Source organism: Narcine bancroftii, chromosome 3 (genome assembly GCF_036971445.1).
Source record: "Narcine bancroftii isolate sNarBan1 chromosome 3, sNarBan1.hap1, whole genome shotgun sequence".
NCBI classification, from domain to species: Eukaryota; Metazoa; Chordata; class Chondrichthyes; order Torpediniformes; family Narcinidae; genus Narcine; species Narcine bancroftii.
Window position 1 is genome coordinate 22,321,387 of NC_091471.1, and position 21,016 is coordinate 22,342,402.

Consider the following 21,016-nt stretch of genomic DNA (forward strand, 5'->3'; position numbering starts at 1 on the left):
GGCTTTTCTGTCATCCAGACTTCAGTTTATCTTGAGACACTTTAAAGTTCTCCTCAGCTTTCTTATACTCTTTTTCCCAATGATCTCAAAACTTTGAACCATAATCCAACAAATTCAACTGAACATACTTATTAACCCACTGTTTTTTCAACAACATTAAAGGTCCTCTAACTTCAAGTCCAAATACCAATTCAAAAGGACTAAAACCTAATGATTCTTGTACAGATCCCCTTACTGCAAATAAAAGTAAATGAACACCTTCATCCCAGTCCTTCTGATTCGCTCAACAATTTCCTCCTCATAGTTTTTAAAGTCAAATGGAACCCCTCCAAAACTCCCTGATTCTGGATGATATGGAATGATGAAATTTGATTAGCTCCCAATTTATAAAATAACTGTTGAAATACACCTGACATAAAATTACTTCCATGATAAGATTATATTTCTTTAGGCAAACCAAAGAAAGTATCAGAGGCCCAGACATAGTTTTTGCTTTAATATTCCTGTGTGGTATTGTTTCAGGAATCCCTGGAAGCTGCACACATAATAGTTAATATGTATTCATTTCCAGCTTTTGTTATGGGTAATACACCAACACAATCCACAATTATTTTAGAAAAATATTCTCCAAAAACAGGAATAGGTTTTGAAAGAGCAACTGGTCGACCCTGATTAGGTTTCCCCACAACTTGATAAATGTGATAGTTTAAAAAAAAAATGTCTTTATATCCTTTCTTAAATTGGGTCAATAAAATTGCTTCATAATTTTATAGGTCATTTTCTTTACCCCAAGATGCCCACCTACGGGTGTGCTATGTGCCATGTTAGGAACTAACACCTGGTGAACAACTCCCCATTATTCATTAGCAGGAATCTCATGTGACTGCCATTTCCTCATCAATGAATCCTCATGAAAATAATATCCAATTAGCACTTTCTTAATTTCCTCATCAAAGAGTGTTTATCTCTAACTTCAGCAAGATCAATATCTCCATTCTGTATTTCTATTCATTTTGCTCTGGATAATATCAAATCTTTTTTCAGCTGGCACTGTCTCTGTTTTCATGGGAAAGCTTTTGTGCCATCACCCTCATTACTATTTCATCAATGACTGATTTACCTGTTAACTTCACTGCAGGAACAACTTTCCCCTCTGCTAAATCATTTCCTAATAACAATGAAATACCATCTACTGGTAAACTTGATCTAATCCCTATTTTAACAAGTCCATTATTTTAAGTTTAAAATCAGAGTTCTGACCTAAGAAAGAAATATTTAAAATGGGCTGATGATTCACCACAGTTTATTTGTTTTATCTCACAGCCTGTTTCCTACTGTATCTGTTGCTGAATCTCATTTAAATTAGTCTGTCCAGCATTTTTTTTCACTACAAGCTTTTTAGACATAGCTTTTAAATCAGTTTACTCAGCACTTTCGCTGGCAATAATTCCCCATTCAGCCTCAAACTTAATTGGATACTTTACTATAGGAACAACCTTATCTCCTGACTCAAAAGATTTGAATTCCTTCCTAATTTTACCAACAATACCAGACTCTTTTTTACTTCCTTTTTTTTATACAATTATCTAGAGCTGTTGTTTCCTTCAAGAAAAAAACAAGTTCACTGCCACATACCAGCTTTCTTACAATAATTTAAAAAACAGACCAAACGGGTTTCCCCATTGATTTTCTACCTTATTTTCATACTTCATGTTACCCTTTTGAAAAGGTTTTTTGGGCACAACTTTCATACTGTGATTCTTCTCTACAAAGGTAACAGAATTTTGACCATTTTGAAAAGTTTCACTTAGCTTTGCTTTAAACTCTGGATTTAATCCAGTGGATTAACCTCAAATCTCCATTGCTGTTCTGCTTCCTCTAATCTGTTTTTCTCTCTCTATCTCATAAAATCAATTATATATTTTTCTAACCTGTCTCTCTCAGCTGTAACTGCTGCTCAAAAGATATACTCTCAAAAAATTGTTTGAACTCTTACACAAAAATATTTTCTTTTATATATTGTTCAGATATAATTGTCTGAATCACTATTTTTTCATCGACTGCTTTACCTCTGAAAGTTCCAACTCTTCAGAGATAAGCAATAACTCATCCTTTCTTTCTCTTTTCAAATCTGCAAAGTTTGGTGATGCCAAAAACTCATCAAATCCCATTTGGAAAGTTTCACTTGGCCCACACTTAATTTTGGGGTTTAAACATAATCATCTACAATATTTGTAGACTTTGAGCAAGTCTCCACTTTCAAATCTACAGATTGCCATTGTGAGACATTTATCAATACCGATTGCTGTTGTTTATCCACACACACACACAATAAGCCTTTTAATTAGCTTTTGAAAATATTTTTACCCAAATAAATCTAACATTACTTGATCAAATAAACTCTCATTAAGCTCAGATTTTTGGTAAAATTGTGAACGAGATCTCAATTTTGTTATGAACTCATAAAACTTATTAGTATTAACAAAGGAAAAGGAATGGGAAATTCACCAGACAATGGTAAATTCAAAATAATGATTTTATTAAACTATCATTAAAATATAACATTCCTTAGTTATACTTAAACTTCATTTAAAAATATTTTATTGAATTTAACATAATAATCCATATACAAGTTATTAATATAGTAAAGTAATATGATAACATATATATGACATTTAATATAAGTAAATGCACAATAAAACAAATTTTAAATTTCATCTCTAATTGTTAAATGTCATTGTTTAAATCATTATAAAAATAATAAGTTAAATAATATTAGAACAAACCTCATTCTACATTAATATAGTATCTAAAAATGATATAATCAAGGATAATCATAATTAAACTCCATTTATCAAAAAAAGGAAAAGCAAACAAAACTAATACTAATTTAACCCCTCCCTCTAATCAAAGTTACAAAGATAGATCAAGTTTCAACCTCCAGAAGATGCACAGATCAGCATTACACTAAAGCACTTATATCTCCCAAAACTGCCAATTATAACAGTATTCTATAAAGGGGCCACATATATTTTCAAATTGAAATGTTTTATCTTTAATACTATACCTAATTTTTTCTAACTTAAATATGTCATTACATCATGTAGCCACTGTGCATGAGTCAATGAGAGTTCATCTTTCCATTTTATTAAAACTTATCTGGTTATCAAAATACTAAAAGCTAAAACTTTCTCATGAGGTGCTGATAAAAGTTTATCCAGTTCATGCAAAAAAACAAACAGGGCAATTAAAGGGCATGGATCTCCAATTTAATCTAATAAAATATTCTCCCAATATCCTCCTAATAAAGGACAATCCCAAAACATATGAATCAGTGAAGCTTCAAACATTTTACTTTTCTCAAAATGGATCAACATCCGAACATAAGTGAGATCATTTGAGTTTAGACATGTGTATTCTATGTACCACCTTAAATTGTAATACACAGGGTCTTGCACAAAATGAAGAATCCTTGAACAAACTAAAAGTGGAATACCAATCATCATCTGAAAAAGATATATTAAGATCATGCTCCCAATCATTTTTAATCTTAGCCATTGGAGCTTGTCTTAAATCCAATAAATCAATATAAATGTGATATTAAACCTCTATGAACAAATTGTAGATCAAAAAGTATATCAAGAATACTTAAGTCTGCAATTTGAGGAAATATCTAAAAAAAAGTGTCTATTATAAATCTTAAATTTAACTGACAATTGTTAAAAAGAAGCAAAGTTATTTTGAATAAATAAATCTATAATTTTTCAAATATTAAATCTGTACCAAACCTTTAAGCCTTCATCTAATACTACTGGGTATCTATAATATAACTAGCCTGAGAAAATATTTTATAACCAAATTAATTCTTACATTGAGCCCATATTCTCAATTTAATTCTCATTATTGGATTATATGTCAATTTAGAAAATGAAAAGAGTAAAGCGGAAGCTAAAATTGCCAACATAGACGTTTGCAGAAAAAATTAATTCCACTATCTTAAATCTCACTATGCACAAATGTAAATGTGTGTGTGTGTGTGTGTGTGTGTGTGTGTGTGTGTGTGTGTGTGTTAAAGTCCAGACTTTTACAGTTTAAACTCAAGTCTGAAAAGTCAATTTTAGAAACCAGCATCAAACTTCTTGTTTAACTTCAGGAGCTTTGTAAGTTGTGGTTCAGAAGTAATTGTAAAGCAATTTTAAACATTTTATCTTCAGATCTCTTTGAACTCACAAGTCTCTGGATGAGCTGTCTTCCAGAGAAATATATCTTCTCATAAGTTTCCCCTGATCTTGCTAAGGTTGCAGAACTGTGATCTTCCCAATGATTCATTTTCAAACAGGAGTGGGCATCTTAAAAGAGCAGTTGGAAGTGGCCTCACTTATTTAAAAGCCACTTGTGTTGTGTATCTCCTATGATAAGGATAATACAATACAGAGCAGCATCTCCCTCTCTTTCTTGAGATTCCTGCCCCAATCTTGTCTTTCCAGGATAACGTTTCTTCAGTCCTCATTCTTCAGTCCTCAGTCTTCAGTCCTTATTCTTCAGTTCTCATTCTTCAGTCCACCTTCTTCAGTCCTCAGTCTTCAGTACTCATTCTTCAGTTCTCATTCTTCAGTCCACATTCTTCAGTCCTCAGTCTTCAGTCCTCAGTCTTCAGTCCTCATTCTTCAGTCCACATTCTTGTCCTTAGTCGTTAGTCCTCATTCTTCAGTCCTCATTCTTCAGTTCGCATTCTTCAGTCCTCATTTTTCAGTCCTCAGTCTTCAGTCCTCATTCTTCTGATTCAAATTATTTTTCTGCCCTCAGTACCTAACCTTTTATCCGGAAATCCAAAAACAGCAACCTCTAAATAATGGCACTTTTTTCAGTAGATGACATTACATGTAAGTAATGTTAATTTACCATAATAAATTCTCCATTTTCAAAGGGAGCCCCCCTCCCACCCATCCCCATCATCCCCACCCCTCATGGGTACCCTCCCCCTTACCTTCAGTGGAAAGACAACCCCGAGCACCTGCAGTCTCAATGTGGGAGTAATAGCCACCTTCCTTACTGATAATCCCCCATGCAGTTGGAACCACTCTGGCACAGGCAGAGCGGTTCCTGATGCATGGCGGATTTTGGGTAGGGAAGACGGTCATTTCTCCCTTTTTGAGCTATCACCATAATCCGGTGCACCACTTCACAAACTCTGTGCTCAGTAACAACACACCCCTGCTGCTGCATCAGGAGTTAGATGGGATAGACGATGGATGGCATTGCACTGCCATGGTATGCCTGAGAGCCGGCCCAATAAGCTGATTGAGCACCTGAAAGCTGCTGGTGTTTGATACCACTCCCATGACTGCTCGCTCCTCCTGCAGCTCTGCACCTCATGTACGGCCTTCTGCCGCGCTTGGCTGCTGGCTCCAAGCAGATGATGCTGACCATCTATTGGCCGAGCTCCCGGGCCACCTTGACACCTATGACATCCACCGACCAACACCTTGGTCAAGAGCCTCCTGTATGGTGCACGTTGAACCCTGCCCCTGCATTCAGCAAAATAGTCTGGCACTTGCCTTGGGGTGTGGAGGTTGGGGAATGTTTCATGGATGGCTGAGGACGGGGGGCTGTGATGGATGGCAGGAAGGGGCATGGGGATTGATAGATGGCAGGGGGGGATGGACGGTGGGAGCTAGGTGCAAGGTATTTGCTTAAAGGGACTGAAATCAAAATGATTCTGAAAAGGTTAGGCACCTGTATAGTTATCTGACATCATTTGATGTGACATCATCACAGTTTTAGTTTCATTTCTGCAAAACCTCCTGACTTTCTTCAAAACCACTCCATATCCATAACAACATCTGACCTCATCTCTGTTCAAGAGGCTTAAGTGGTTTGGTTCTGGAAAGTCCAAATGATACCTGAGGATTGAAACAGCTTAATGCTGATTATACGTAAAAATGCTTTAAATAACCAAACCTGGTACTTTACTTTCAATTACGAACACTTCTTCAGTGTTATGGGTTTGATTTTCCATGATGCAGTGACACCAACTGAACTTTTTCTCTTATTGCAATGGTGTTTCTGCAAATGTGCTGTGACTAGTGTATGACCCTGTACCAGCCCACAACTCAATGATTAAGAATACATATACAATATTTTAACTCTATAACTTACTTAAGAAATAGATAATTTTTTTAGAATTCAACTTCAAAGATTAACCCTAATCTGTGACAAACAAAAAAATAGTTTTACAATTTTTAAAATTCTCACTATTCAGGTTAAAATTGTTAGCAATAGAATCTCACAGCATTTATTCATTCTTTTTAATCATTGAATAATTGATATTTTTAGCATTTTACAAGGATTTTCAAAGATTCAATAATAATAACAGAAGATGCTGAATCTGTGTGTTCAACCTGCAGAGATTACCAACTTTGTCAGTAATCAATCTGATGCCTTAACATTTTTTTCCATTTTTCTCTCCTATTTTCACCAGATATAATACTTTGATTTTGGATCCAATAAGCTTCTGTGCTATAAACTGAGTTAAGGCATCTGGTCCAAATTAACTCATGCCTCAAATTTCCTAATTTGCTCAAAATAAAATCAGTCGACCCTGACAGGTAATTGCACACTTATAAAATAAAATGGACCTTAAATCAATGGACTTTGTTTTAGTACCATGATTAGATCTGCAAATGAAAAAGAAAGTCAATTTTAAAAGGATTTTTTTAAATTGTCACATAAGATATATTAAGTCAATAGCTTTGCAGTCTAATTAAAAATGGACCTGCTAAAAAGTTTAACAAGGATTACAATTATCAAGTCAAACTGTTTTCAGGCATGTACTATAAAATGGTGATTCTTCTAACCTGCTCCATGAGGAACATAAATCATTGAGCTACTCTGGAAAACTGGCATGTTGTAAATCAGTGAAGTGGTGTCTAATTAAATGTGGTGAATCTTTAATTACAAAACTGTACTCTCCTGCCAAGTTTTTAGTGTAATCATTTTGTCAACATATTTATTGCACATGGATAATAAGCTTGAAATGATTTGTAACATAGCTTGTCATTCAATCATTTGTTTCCTTGTTTTTTGTGTGTTTATTTAGCAATATTTTTACATTGTCGATTAAATTTGAAGGTTAATCACAGTTTAAAGAGAGCCTCTGACAAACAAGTTCTATCAACAATGCAACAAATTACTGCACATGATTCTAGTGAAAAATGTCACATGGGATCAAAGGTTTCATCTAACAAATCAGTCTAGTGTCATGCACTCACTACAAGGGCTTTGACAAAATTGCACAAGGTAGGGCAGGTTCAGAATTTTAGAATACTTGGGATTGATTGGATACAAAGTTGGCTTGGTGGTAAGAGAGAGAGAGAGAGAGAGAGAGAGAGAGAGAGAGAGAGAGAGAGAGAGAGAGAGAGAGAGAGAGAGAGAGAGAGAGTGGTATTGCAGGATAGTTTTTCAGATTAGAGGTTTGCTGCCGTTGGTGTACCACAGGAATCAATGCTAGGTTCCCTGTTGTTAGAATCAGAATTAATTGTCATGAGCAGGTGATGAAATTTGCTGTTTTGCGGCAACATCATATAATGCAAACCTTCATATAAACCACCTTACAACAAGAAATTAAAAAGTGCATGAAAAGTAAGGCAGTGTCTTTGGTTCATTGATTATTCAGGAATCTGATGGCAGTGGGGAAGAAGTTGTCCTTGTGCTGCTGTGTGCTTGTCTTTAGGCTTCAGTACCTTTTTCCCGATGATAGCAGAGTGAAGAAGGCATGGCCTGGGTGGTGGGGGTCTTTGAGGATAGAGGTTAGTTACAGATATTGATGATTTGAGTAAAAACTTAGCTGGCATGTTTTGTAATTTTGTTGGTGACACCAAAATTTGTGGTTTCATGAACAATGAAGAAGGTTATCTAAGGTTAGCACAGCATCTTTATTAACTTGGTAACTGAGCAAAGGATCATCAGATTGAATTTAACTCAGAAAAATGCCAACTGAAGCATTTTTGGAAGTTAAAACAAGATAGAACATACCACATGTAAGGAAAAGCTCTGTGCACTGTTGTTGAACAGCAAGACTTGGATCCCTGAAAGTGGCAATACAGGAAGAGGGTGGAGAGTATGTTTGCCTTTATTGCCAGAACACTGATTACAAGACTTGGGACATCATTTTACAGTTGTACTGCATGTTGGTTAGACTGCACTTGGAGCTCTCTGTGTGCAATTCCGGTCAGTGTGCCATAGAAAGAATGTGAATGACCTGAAAGGATGCAGAAAAGATGTTGATTGGATGGAGCAGTTGGAGAAAATATGTTGATTGGACAGGAGGGCTTGAGTTATATGGAGAGATTGGGCAGGCTAGAAATGAAGGAGGCTTTATAGAGGTTTATAACATTATGAAGGACATATATAGACAGATATAGGTTGATAACAGGAGAATTCCATCTCAATGAAGGAAAATCCCTGAACATACTTTACATCTGACAGATCAGAAACATTTTTCAGGAGGCAGATGTGGATATGTCAAAGACTACTATCCACAGAAGACCACAAAGATAAATAAAGAGGTTGCACTGCAAAATGCAAACCACTAGTTAGCCACAGAAAGGATGCCCAGATTACAGTTTGCCAAGAAGTATTTAAAAGTCCCTGCACAATTTTGGAAAAATGGTCTTGAAGATAGATGAGACCATGATGAACCTGTATCAGAGAGATGGCAAGAGCAAAGTGAGGAGTAAAGGAGTTGCCCAAGATCTAAAGTGTACCGCCTATGCCGTGGTTTACATCTTGCAGTGTAGCTCTTTATTTCTGTTCATGAAGTCTTCTACAGACAGTAGTCATTGACATGTCCACACCTGTCTCCTGAAGAGAGTTTCTGATCTGTTGGACATACGCTTGGGATTTTTCTTCAATGTGCTAAGAACTCTTCTGTCACCAGCAGTGGAGGTCTTCCTTGGAATACCAGTCCATTTGCGATTACAGAACTCATCAGTGCACTCTTTCTTCTTAATGATGTTCTAAACTGTTGATTTTAGTAATCCTTGTTTCATAATGGCTTCTTTGACTTTCATTGGCACAACTCTGGTCCTCATAGATGTGGTGAATATCTGTTGACCTGCCTGTCTCCCCTCTGGCGAGCCTTGCTGTACTAACATTGGCTGTGCATTATCTCTACGTTAAGGACACTCCCCTTGGGTATAACTGTAAATGCATCTATTGTCTTTCATTATTGTACCATGAGTTTCTGCTAATAAAAGCCATGATTATTGTTTGACCACATCCTCTTTATCTACTTCATCAACTGGCACTTCAATTTTATTAGCAGAGAGTTCAGGTGGCCCCACTGTATCGCCTCATCGACCACATTGTTTCAAGCCATGTAGTAATCGAAAGAAGCAATCCAGTAGTTGATAATTTCTCTGGCCCTCAGGACAGTCTGGTCGATTATCAACTGCTCAATCACACTTCTCTGTCAAAATTTTATTTACTAAATACATTTATTAAATTTGGACATACAGCACGGTTACAGGACATTTTGGCCCAATTAACCTACAACCCCGGGTATGTTTCAAACAGTGGGATGAAATGGGAGCCCCAGAGGAAACCGACACAGATATGGGGAAAACACTGATGCTCCTTACAGACAGCACAGGGTCCAACCCTGGTCCCGATTGCTGGCACTGTAACAGCTTGGCACTAACTGCTACGCTAACTGTGCCACCCTTTTTAGCTCCCCATTTCTATAACTTCCAATATGTCATTCGGATATCTGTTTCATTTCTTTGGATTATTCACTAATTTATGAATTTTAGAACATATGTAGAACATTACAGTACATGACAGGCCCTTTGTTGTGGTGACCGACATAAAGTGATAAAACAAAATTGTTTGGGGATGAAAAACAACATTAGGCTGGTGAAGCAAGTACTTTTCTTCCAGGAGAAATTAGACTGATAGGACATTTATAAGAGTTTGGAAGATTACGATAGATTTATTTGCCAAACAAAGAAAAGGTTATTTTCTCATTAACTAATAGCAAATGGATATGTAGACACTGATTAACGCTTGTGGTCAAAATATAATACAGGGGATGTGAGACAGAATTTGTTTTGAACTGATGGAGAATAACAAGGTTTCATGAAACTCATGGCTACTGCATTTGATGTTAGTGGATTTGATCATAACTTTTTAAAAAATTGATAAGGAATTAAAGGAAAAATTAATTTCAAGGCTACAGGAATTAAGTAGAAGGGAATGAGACTGACCAGATGGCTCCAGGAGCCGTCAAAAATAATTCTATGGGCAAAATTGCCACATTCTGCACTGGTAAAACTCTCTGCTGGTACATGTTCCATAAAGGTGATTTATTTCAGAAAATTGCTTCCTTTACTGAGGATGAGCAATGGAAATAATCCTTCTTCACTAAATCCATCATTCAGGATCATGCTCCAAGCATTGCTTAACACGCATTAGGTGAAATTATGATTTTTAAAGAGGGTAAAACAACACAGTGGTTACATTACAAGACTAGCCAGGAACAATGATTCATAGACACAAGATTTTTAGAATTAAACAGGATCGTCTGCCAACGCAGTGATTTTAGTGCAGTGCACAAATGTGCCGGAGAAACTCAGCAGGTCATGCAGCATCCATCGGAAGCAGAGGGTAACCAATGTCTTGGGCTAAGTCTGTGTCCAGGTTTGAGGGAAAAAGTAGGCTGATATCTGAATAAAAGGTTGGTGAGGAGAGGAGAAGAGGGAGGTAGGAGCAGGGGACAGAGAGCACAGGCAAAAAGTCATAGGTGGGAGGATAGAAGAGAAAAAGCTGAGGTAATAGAGGAGGGGAGAGCTCTGAATGGAGAAGGGGGTGGGAACTGGAGGAAAGGAGATAGAGGGATTGGGAAAAGAGACTTGGAGAGGGATTTAATACAAACTGGTTTTCTCATTGTTAATAGTGTTGGGTTAGAGAGTGCCCAGTCAGAATATTAAGTGTTGTTCCCCCAATTTGCTGGTAGCCTGATTGACAGTGCATGAAGTCTTGGATAGACATGTCAGTGTGAGAATAGTGTGTAGAATTAAAATAGTTGGCTGCTGGGAGGTCCCAGTGAGCTCATCAACTTTATCCACTTTGTTGTCAACCTCAAATTCATTTGGTTAGCCTTTACTTCCAAAGGATCTAGCATAACCTGCCGAATTTCTCCAGCATTTTTATGTATGGCATTTATGGACATCAATTTGAATCCCACCATGGCAGTTAGTTAATTTACATTTAGGTAATTAATTACATTTTAAATTCTCTCTGCAACAACCAGATTTCCTCCATCTCTGTATTCTGCAGTTCCACTCTATTCTCTAATACATTTGGTGGAGCAAAAGGCAAGCTTTGTCCTTCCTTTCCAATGTTAAAGATGCAAACTAACAGGTTTAGGACCCCATGTATCTCCTCACTTTGACAGAAACCTATCTCTCCCTCCACTTCCATGATCCTGCTGTGTTTTCATACAATCACAGAACTAAGGAACACTGCAGCACAAAAAGAAATCATTCAGCCCATTTAGTCTGTGCCAAACTATTATTCTGCCTTGTCCTATTGTCCTGCACCCCAGCTATCACCTTCCATATGCTTCCATCCATGTGCCTATCCATATTTTTCTTTAATGTCAAAATGGAGGACACATTCATCACTTCAGCTGGTATCTTATTCCACACTCTCACCACCCTCTAGGTGAAGTTCCCGCTCAGGTCCCCTTTAAACATTTCTCCTTTCATTCTGAACTCATGCCCTCTAGTCTTATATAATCTCAGTGGAAAAAAACAACCTGGATTCACTCTATCTATATCCCTCATAATTGTGCTTACCTCAATCAAATCTCCCCTCATTCTTCTATGCTTCAGTAATAAAGTCCAAAACTGTTTAACTGTGCAGTTGTTCCTCAAGTCCCAACAACATTCTTAGAAATCTAATCTGCATTCTTTCAATCTTATTGATATCGTTCCTGCATTTAGGTGACCAAAACTGCACATTATGCTCCAAATAAAGCCTCACAAATTGACCATAACAGCCAACTCCTATATTCAAAACTTTGATTTTTGAAGACTCGCATGCCAAAAGCTCTTGTTATGACCCCATCTACCTGTGATTTACTTTTAAGGAAGTATGCATCTGTAATCCCAGATCCCTGTCAATTGTACTCCTCAGTTGCCTACCACTCACCATGGTAACAGCACTGATTCACCGTAGCTTATAAACCAATACACTCAGTCATTTCTTTCAGCGCGCCAGAAGTCGACTTTCTTTTTTTGTGATTTACAAGACATGATATTGCATCAGTCAACTCCCCAAACACCACCCAGCCAAACTCCTCTGACCTTCTCGTTGGCTCACTGCCCAATGGGTGCTCCTGACACTCTCATTCTCCACCTCCTGCCTCTGTGAATCATCACCCATATACTGACACTTAAAAACAGCCGCACATTCACGCTATTACTCCTGCGCGCCCAATCATTTACAACTCAGCGGCGGCTGGCGTCACTCCCAAAGAAGGTCAGTACGCAACCGCAACAATCCCTCTCTCAGCCTCTGAGCGATGGAAGGAGGTGATGATTGGAACTATCTAGAAAGCTGACAGTTCAGCCCAAATTCGTATGATACTGCCAGACAGGCAACGCATGATCCAACTGGGAACGGTGCGACCAGTCCTCTCATTCCGGCTCTGACGTAGAACATGGATCATCGATTTACGCCGGCTCAACCTGTCGATGGAAACCGTGTCAGCTTTTACATTCGGGTGGCATCATGAGATCTGAAAAGGACCATCGTAAACAGGCTGAAGTGGTTGGCGAACAGCATCCTGCCGAAGGAACACGAATACAGTGTTGTAAATCATTCAGCACACACAATGCAGGTAGGACCTGCCACATAGGAGTAGGTTGGAGCAATCTCATCTTTTCCTGAAAACGATCAACAGAACTAGCCAGATCACAGAGCATTGTGGTTGGACTCAGATTCAAAAACTTGCCTGGCAAGGTTAATGTGGTTCTGCTAAACATCCAAAATCTGCCTTAATAACAGTATGCACACCAAGGAGAATTATGGGCAAACATTTGCTCCACGTAGATGCATCACCATCTGCTGTTAACGCTGCCTTCAATTATTGATGGAAACACTCAATGGGGGCATTGGTCTGCAGATGGTAACCCGTAGTGTGACCAGTGAGAACTCGGAACAATGGCGACTCGAACTGAGGCCCTCGATCTGTTGTAATAGTAACCGGAAAATCAAAAGATGGAATCCAAAGATCCACGAAAGACCTAGCAAGTGTCTCTGTAGAGAATTAACTTTCACCTGATTCATCCAGCATTACACCAAAGTTGATCCGGTGATACCGGATGAGATCGGGGGGAAAGCCATGGCAATGAAATCACTGGCAGTAGTTGTATCGATGTCACGGCTGGACAGGGCGTCGGCCACAGCATTCCTTTTTCCTCGGATGTGCCTCATGTCTGATGAAAATTGTAAGATGAAGTCCAGGCACTGAACCTCTCTGGGTGAGTAGAGATGTGAGCTTGTATTCACAGTATTCGTAAGAGGTTGGTGGTCCAAAAAAATTATGAAAGGATGACCTTCCAATAAAAACCAGAAATGTTTCACTGCGAGATAAACGGCTAAGAGCTCGCATCCAAATTTACTGTTGTATAGGCAATAGACAATAGACAATAGGAGCTGGAGTAGGCCCTTCAGCCTGTCAAGCCAGCACTGCCATTTTACAGATCATGGCTGATCACTACCATCAGTACCCCTTTCCAGCCTTATCCCCATAACCCTTAACTCCTTTGCCCACTGGTGACAGCTTGGCTGAAAAAAAAGCTAGAAGTTCCAATTGTCCACGGACTCCTTGTTCTAACACTGCTCCCTCAGCACTGACAGATGTATCTGTAATAAGAGAGAGCAAGGCATTGGGCTTTGGATGTACAAGCATCGTGGCATTCGTAAGTGCAGTCTTCACATTGATGGAAGCACGCACAGTATTATCTCCAAAAGCTAATGGTCTTTTGGACACGGACTTGTAGGATCCTTTTAGTGATTCAGTAAGGGGTAATAGAGATGCTGCAGCATTTGGCAGGAATCAGTGATAAAAATTCATCATGCCTAAAAAACGTTGCAACTGGGAAAATTTAATGGATATAGGAAATTCTCAAATCTCTCACACTTTCCATTCATCAGGCAAAATACTATGTTTTGTAACTCTATGTCCCAAAAATATAAGATCAGCAGTGCCAAAAGTGCATTTACTGGGATTGATCACAATGCCAAACTCATCAAGCCTCTGAAACAATGAAATACGGTAGAATTTCACAAGGCACAGTCAGCAGTTGTTCTAGTTCATTTGCTCCTGCTGACTAGGGGAAGAAACCAATCCTTTTATCTTCTATAATGAGGTTGGCATGATCCGTCAACTGATCGAGGGTAGACATTTGAAAAAAATTCACTAAATGGTGTTGAACGTGACGAGGTAAACATCCAAGGCCTCTTCGCTTTCGATAGGGTCTGTTCCAGCTAATCTGTGTCACCTTTTCAACATCTGTATTGGTTGCCTATTGTCTAGGCTGTCATCAGCTAGCAATTTGGCAATGCAAGTCTCCCTAGATGGCTGGGTCCATCGCAGAATAGCCACCTTAAGCATGTCATATGGGAAATTACCACACAGATCCACAAAGACATCTTTCACTTCACAGGCAATCTGCTCTGGAAGATACTCCATAGGTAAACTGTACTTCATCTTCGACTCGTCACTCTAAGGTTAGAGAAGTATGCTTCAAGGATCGTGAACCATGTTGGTGCATTATTAATAAAAAGGGGGGAGGGTTTTCAGTTTGACCTCCCCAACTGCTTCTGTGGGAGGTTTATCATTATCAATATTGTATTTTAAATTACACGGTACAATAAACTCACGTCGTGGTCACCTCTTGTAACAGCTGATTCACCACAGCTTACAAATAAAGAATACATTCACTCACTTCTTTCAGCACACGATGAAGGTGACTTTCACTAGACACAACATTGTATTCTTCAACTCCCCAAACACAACTCAGCCATCTTCTGACCCTCTCATTGTCTCACTGTCACATGGGTGAACCTGACACCTTCACTCTCCTCCTCCTGCATCTGAGATTCATCACTCATATACTGGTGCTTAACCCATCCCAGCATGCATGCTATTACTCCCACGTGTCACATTGCTTACATCATCAATGACCGCGACTCAATATAGTATATATCCTTGCTTGGTTAGTTCTAAATCCTGCTGCAAGTTTGAAGGCCTTCCTTACAGTCCATTGCACCTCTAATATTTATGTCAAATTTGCTGGTCTAATTTACCAGATTGTTGATAAAGATGACAAACAACAATTCACCCAGCACTGATCCCAGAGGCACACCACTATTCACAGGCCTTTAGCCAGAGTGGCAATCATCTGCTACCACTCTCTGACTTCTCCCAAAATGTCTAATTATTATCTCATCCTGATCTTTCCTGACCAATCTTCCATGCAAAACCTTGTCAAAGACCTTACATACAACAGCTATGGCCTTTCCTTCATCAGCTTTCTTGGTAACCTCCTCAAAAACAATCTATAACATTGTTTAAACATGACTTACCATGTGCAAAGCCATGGTAACTCTTTTAATCAGTCCCTGTTTATCCAAACACTTGTCCACCTGATCTTTTAAAATACTTTCTAATAATTTATCCACTCCTGACATTAACTTCACCAGTGTGCAATTTTCTGGATTATTCTTTGAGCCTTTTTAAAACAACAAAACAACAATTAACTTTCCCTTCTGATGACATTCACTAATCCCATTTTCCCTTATGAGGTCAGTATCATATGCTGTGTCTTTTTACGTCTGTCTAGCAGCAAATTCTCGATACATTGGGTTAAAAAGACATTCCCCTCAAATCCCTCACTTCCCTCAATCTAAAATCTATGCTTGTTTATGTTGATCCTACCACTGGAAAAGGGTTCTATCAAACCACTCATGGTTTTATATGCCTCTGTCAGGTAACTCCCACCATCCTTTGCTTCAAAGGAAATAAACCCAGTTTACTTAATCCAGACAAGTCTACCCAACTGCCCTGGTAGATCCTTTGACTCTGTGTGCTCATCATAGCGCAATTCCATTTTGTTCCCCTTGGTCTAATTCCTTCCCACCTACATCCAAGACACATCACATGCTCGCCGTCACTTTAAATCCTGTCAATTCCATTGGATGGACCACCTTATTTTCCATCTCCACTCACATGCATATAAAAAGGCCCCAAGGATCCCCAATTTTCCCTGGATAACAGCCCTAATCAGTCCCCATCACACTTCTGTACCTGGCAAAACTTGTACATATCCTCAATAAATTTTTGGCTCATCTCACTTTCTCCAAAGCAGAAGTGTAGCTATAGGCATTATTATGGGTCCCAGCTATGTGGAGTAACACATGCTGCAAGCTTATCAACTCTTTCTCAATTATGTTGATGCTTCCTCCTACTCCCACAATAAGCTTGTTAACTTCATCAACTTCACTGCTAACTTCCCCCACCCCTAATTTTGTCCCCTTCCCCATCTATGCCACACAGCCCTCCACCAATTGTATCCTTTTCCTCATTGTTTGTGTCCTCCACCACTTCAATCTCCTCACTGGCCTCTTCCATTCTGTTCCTTTCCCTCCTGCCTCAGCCTATCAAATTTAATTATTTCTTTCTATCTTGACTTCAGTCCTTTCCCATTACACATGTGGCATTTTGGATGCCTCTTCTACTGTTTCCAGTTCATTAGTCACTGTCAGTTAATCTTTGCCATAAATGTATGTCTTCAACACCTCTGTCCCACATAAGAGTCTAAGGGCACTCTGTTTCTTCCTTGAACGTTCCTGTACTAATTTCTGAACCTAAGTTTAATTCTTCCTCTTAACAAGCTGCCTCACCTGTTCTGTCAACACCACAATCCCTTATTCTCCCCTATTTTCCTATCCTAGTGAGACAAACCTATCCTGAACCCATCACAAGTGCACCCTGAACTTCTTACACATTAGTTTGATGCTTTCACTCTTGAACATCTGTTTCCAATTTACTCTCACTAATTCCTGCCTCATCCCATCATAATTAGCCCTTCCCCAATTAAACACTTTCCGATTTTGACTGCTTTTATCCTTGTCCATAGCTATGCTAAAACTTAGTGAGTTGTGGACACTCACCGAAATACTCCTCCACCAAGATGTCCACTACTTGATTCAATACCCAGTATTAGATCCAGTATGGCCTTTCCTCTCATCTGTTGGTCCTCATACTGTGCCAGGAATCCATCTTGAACACACCTGAAAAATTCAGCCCCATCTATCCCTCTTGCAATCAGGAAGTGCCAATAAATATGACGGAAATTGAAGTCTCCCAGAACAACCCTGAATTTCTGCACCATTCCAAAATCTGCCAGCTTATTTGTTACTTTTATCCTTAATTCTTCCACCTTGCAAAACAACATTTGTACATCTAATCAATCCACACCTTTCAACTTTTGAAATGTTTCAATGAGCTCCTCCCTTATTCCCCTAAATTCCAACATGTAAAGGCCAAGAGCTGTCAAATGCTCTGTATGTGATAACCCTTTCACTCCTGGGATCATCCATCTGACTCTCCTCTGAACCCACTCCAATATCAGCACATCCTTTTTTTAAATGTGGAGCCCAAAACTGCTCACAATTCTCCAAGTGAGGTCTCTACATCACATCCCTGCTCTTATATTCTATTCCTCTTGAATGAATGCCAGCATTGCATTTGCCTTCTTCTCCACTGACTCAACGTGCAAGTTTACCTTCAGGCAATCCTGTACAAAGACTCCCAGGACCCGTTGCATCCGGATAGTTTCAATTTTCTCCCTATTTAAGAAATAGTCTGCTCATTTATTTTTTTCTACCAAAACTGTATTCTGACATTATATTCAATTTGCAACTTCTCTGCCCATTCTCCTAATCTGTCCAAGTCCTTTTGCAGCCCTCCTGTTTCCTCAGCACTCCCTGCTCCTCCACCTACCTTTCTATCATCTGCAAACTTGGCAACAAAACCATTCATCCCCATCATCCAAATCATGAATATACTACTGTTCTACATAAAAAGAAGTAGCCCTAACCAACCCTGTAGAACATCACTAGCAACTGGCAGCCAATCAGAGTATGATCCTTGTATTCCAACTCTGCTTCTCGTCAATCAGCCAATGCTCTCCCCATGCTAGTATTTTTCCTATTATACCATGGTATAAGTGGCCAGATGTGCAGCTACATTATCCACAACATTTTCAACCTTCATATTAAACTCTCCCCATGCTAGTATTTTTCCTATTATACCATGGTATAAGTGGCCTCATGTGCAGCTACATTATCCACAATATTTTAAACCTTCATATCAAACTTACTGACCCAGTCCTCCACTGCGCCAAAGTAATTTATAAAAATCACAAAAGCACGAGTCATAGAACAGATCTCTGTGGATCGCCATTTGTCACTGACCTCCAGGCAGTATGTGACCATCTGCCTTCTGTAGGCACGCCAATTTTGAATCTAAGCACCCAAGGTTCCATGAAAACCATGTCTCATGACTTGTTGAATTGGGAACCATGAAAACACCTTACTAAAATCCATATGCACCATATCCACCACCCTACTTTAGTTTTATTTTGTAAAATTTTCTGTACTCACGGCTTGGTTGAGCACTAGTGCACGTAGCAATAAACAATTCAATTCAATTGAATTCAAGACTTCCTGGCAATGTCTCTATTTTAATTCAGAAGGCAGAAGTAAACATTCATTATCGAACTAAATGCAGAAGATACTTCCTTTTGTGTTTCTGAATTCTAAAAATTTATTGTGTGTTGCTTGGCTGCACTTATTGTTGATATCAACTGAAGTGATTTCCATGCAGTTAATCTGAAATACAGAACATCCAAATCTAATTTAACAGTGTCCAGAAAGCCATTTTTCTTCGGGTTCATCTAAATTAGCTGTTTAACCTGGCTTTGGGAATTGCACTTCAGCTTTTGTATCTTCTTTGGCAAATGGCTCTCTTGCCTTTGAATCCATTGTCTTACACGCTGAAGCATAAATCAATTGGGGCCACATTATTGATCATCACTGTGTGATTCTGATGTGATTGTACAGCAGTCAGTCAGAAATGTTCAATCCAATTCTTCCCTGAACAACTAATTCAGAATAAAAATCCTTCATTGAGCAACACCATAAACAAATCAGTCAACTAACATTGTATGGATTAGATCACGATTTAAGCATAATTGCAGATAAAATTACTAGAGTATATCAGTTAGGTAGTGGGGAAATTGTAATTCAGTTCTCTTGGCAAATACAGCAGAATTAACTGGAAGCACTTTAACTTACTTGAATTTTAGTAGTTGCAGGGATACAAACAATTAAACATATGCAGAAGGCAACTCTCATTACTTTTAGATCATCATAATTGTGGCTCACATCCAATTTTACATTTCATTACAAATATACATGAGATTTACACCAAAAATGTCAAAACATAGATAAAGAAACATTTACATAATTGACGATCAAGGAAGTGGAGGGGTAAGTGACATGAGGGTTGGAGGTTTTGTAGAAAATATAGAGGGTTATCAATGGCTACAATGGGATATGGGCAGGATGCAGAATTATGCAGAAAATGGCAAATGGAGTTAAATCCAGAAAAGTGTTAAGTGATACATTTTAGAAGATTGAACTCAAAGGCTGAGAACAAGGTTAATGGTTGAATTCTACCAAGTGTGAAGGAACAGAGAGAACTTGGGATCCAAGACTATAGATCCCTCAAAGCTGCCGTGCAAGTTGAGAGGGTGGTTAAGAAGGCATATGGTGTATTGGCCCTCACTAGTCAGGGGATTAAGTTCAAGTTAAATTGTGGTTAGGCCACACTTACATCATTATGTTCAGTTCTGGTCACTTCATGACAGGAAGGAGATGGAAGCTTGAGAAAGAATGTATGAAAAATTTACCAGAATGATGCCTGGATTAGAAAACATGTCTTGTGAGGAAAGGTTGAGTGAGCTAGCCTCTTCGGGGCTAGGAAGAATGAGAGGTGACTTAATTGAAGTGTAAGAGATCATGAGAGGCATAGATGCAGTGGACAGCCACCTCCTTGTCCAGGGGAAGCAGATGACACATCTAAGTTGGATGGAGGAAAGGTTGGTGTACATGTCAGAGGCAAGTTTTGTACACAGAGAATGGTGGCTTCCTGAAGTGTACTGCCTGGGGCCCTGGTTGTGGTTGATACAATATAAACACTTAAAACAATTAGGTACATGGATATAAGAAAAATCAGGTGTTATGGACGGTGGAAGAGTTATATTTATCATGGAGTAGGTTTGTATGGATCAGCAAACATTGTGACCAATGGGCCTATTCTATGCTATATCGTTCTATGTTCTGTGCTCTGCAGTATAAATGGGAATATGGAGGATGCACGAACCCACTCCACTTCCTAGTGACCTTGCCATAAAAAGACAGCCTAACTTCACCATGAAAGATGATAGATAACTGGATCTGATGGCTTGTCAATGTGTGTACAGTTTTGAACAGACATCTTTGAACATTGAAGTGTATGCTTATTCATTCAGTTGAAGCTGCATAATACTGAACTTCAAATTATTTTTGAAAGTGATGAACAAAATTCTTGCACCAAATTTTCCTTCGTGCTTTGAGCCAAGAACAAAATAAAAATGAAGATAATACTGTCCAGCACCTCAACATAATCCACAAGGCCACAATTCAACAGATCTGAAATTGTGCAAGATGCATCACTTTAATAATAGCTTCAGTAATTAAACTAATTCAGGACCAACAGAACCATATAAACCATTTACGGAGCAGAAACAGGCCATGTTGGCCTTTTAAGTCTGCACCGGTTCACTAGAACAACTCCACTAGCTCAAACCTCCCACTCTCCGCCAATAATCCTCCAACC

The 21,016-nt window shown here is 38.8% G+C and overlaps 1 protein-coding gene across 6 annotated transcripts in view; it reads right to left on the reverse strand.

The window, feature by feature from the left end:
* Positions 1-21,016, reverse strand: part of LOC138756996 (catenin alpha-2-like) — a 667,135-nt gene that overhangs the window by 322,229 nt on the left and 323,890 nt on the right. The window contains exon 10 of one of the 6 annotated variants that reach the window (XR_011353261.1): positions 18,799-19,238. The exons of the other annotated variants lie outside the window; for them this stretch is intronic. The gene's annotated coding sequence lies outside the window, so the exon portion shown is untranslated. Of the gene's footprint in view, positions 1-18,798; positions 19,239-21,016 lie in introns of those variants that run through there. 6 annotated transcript variants of the gene reach the window in all.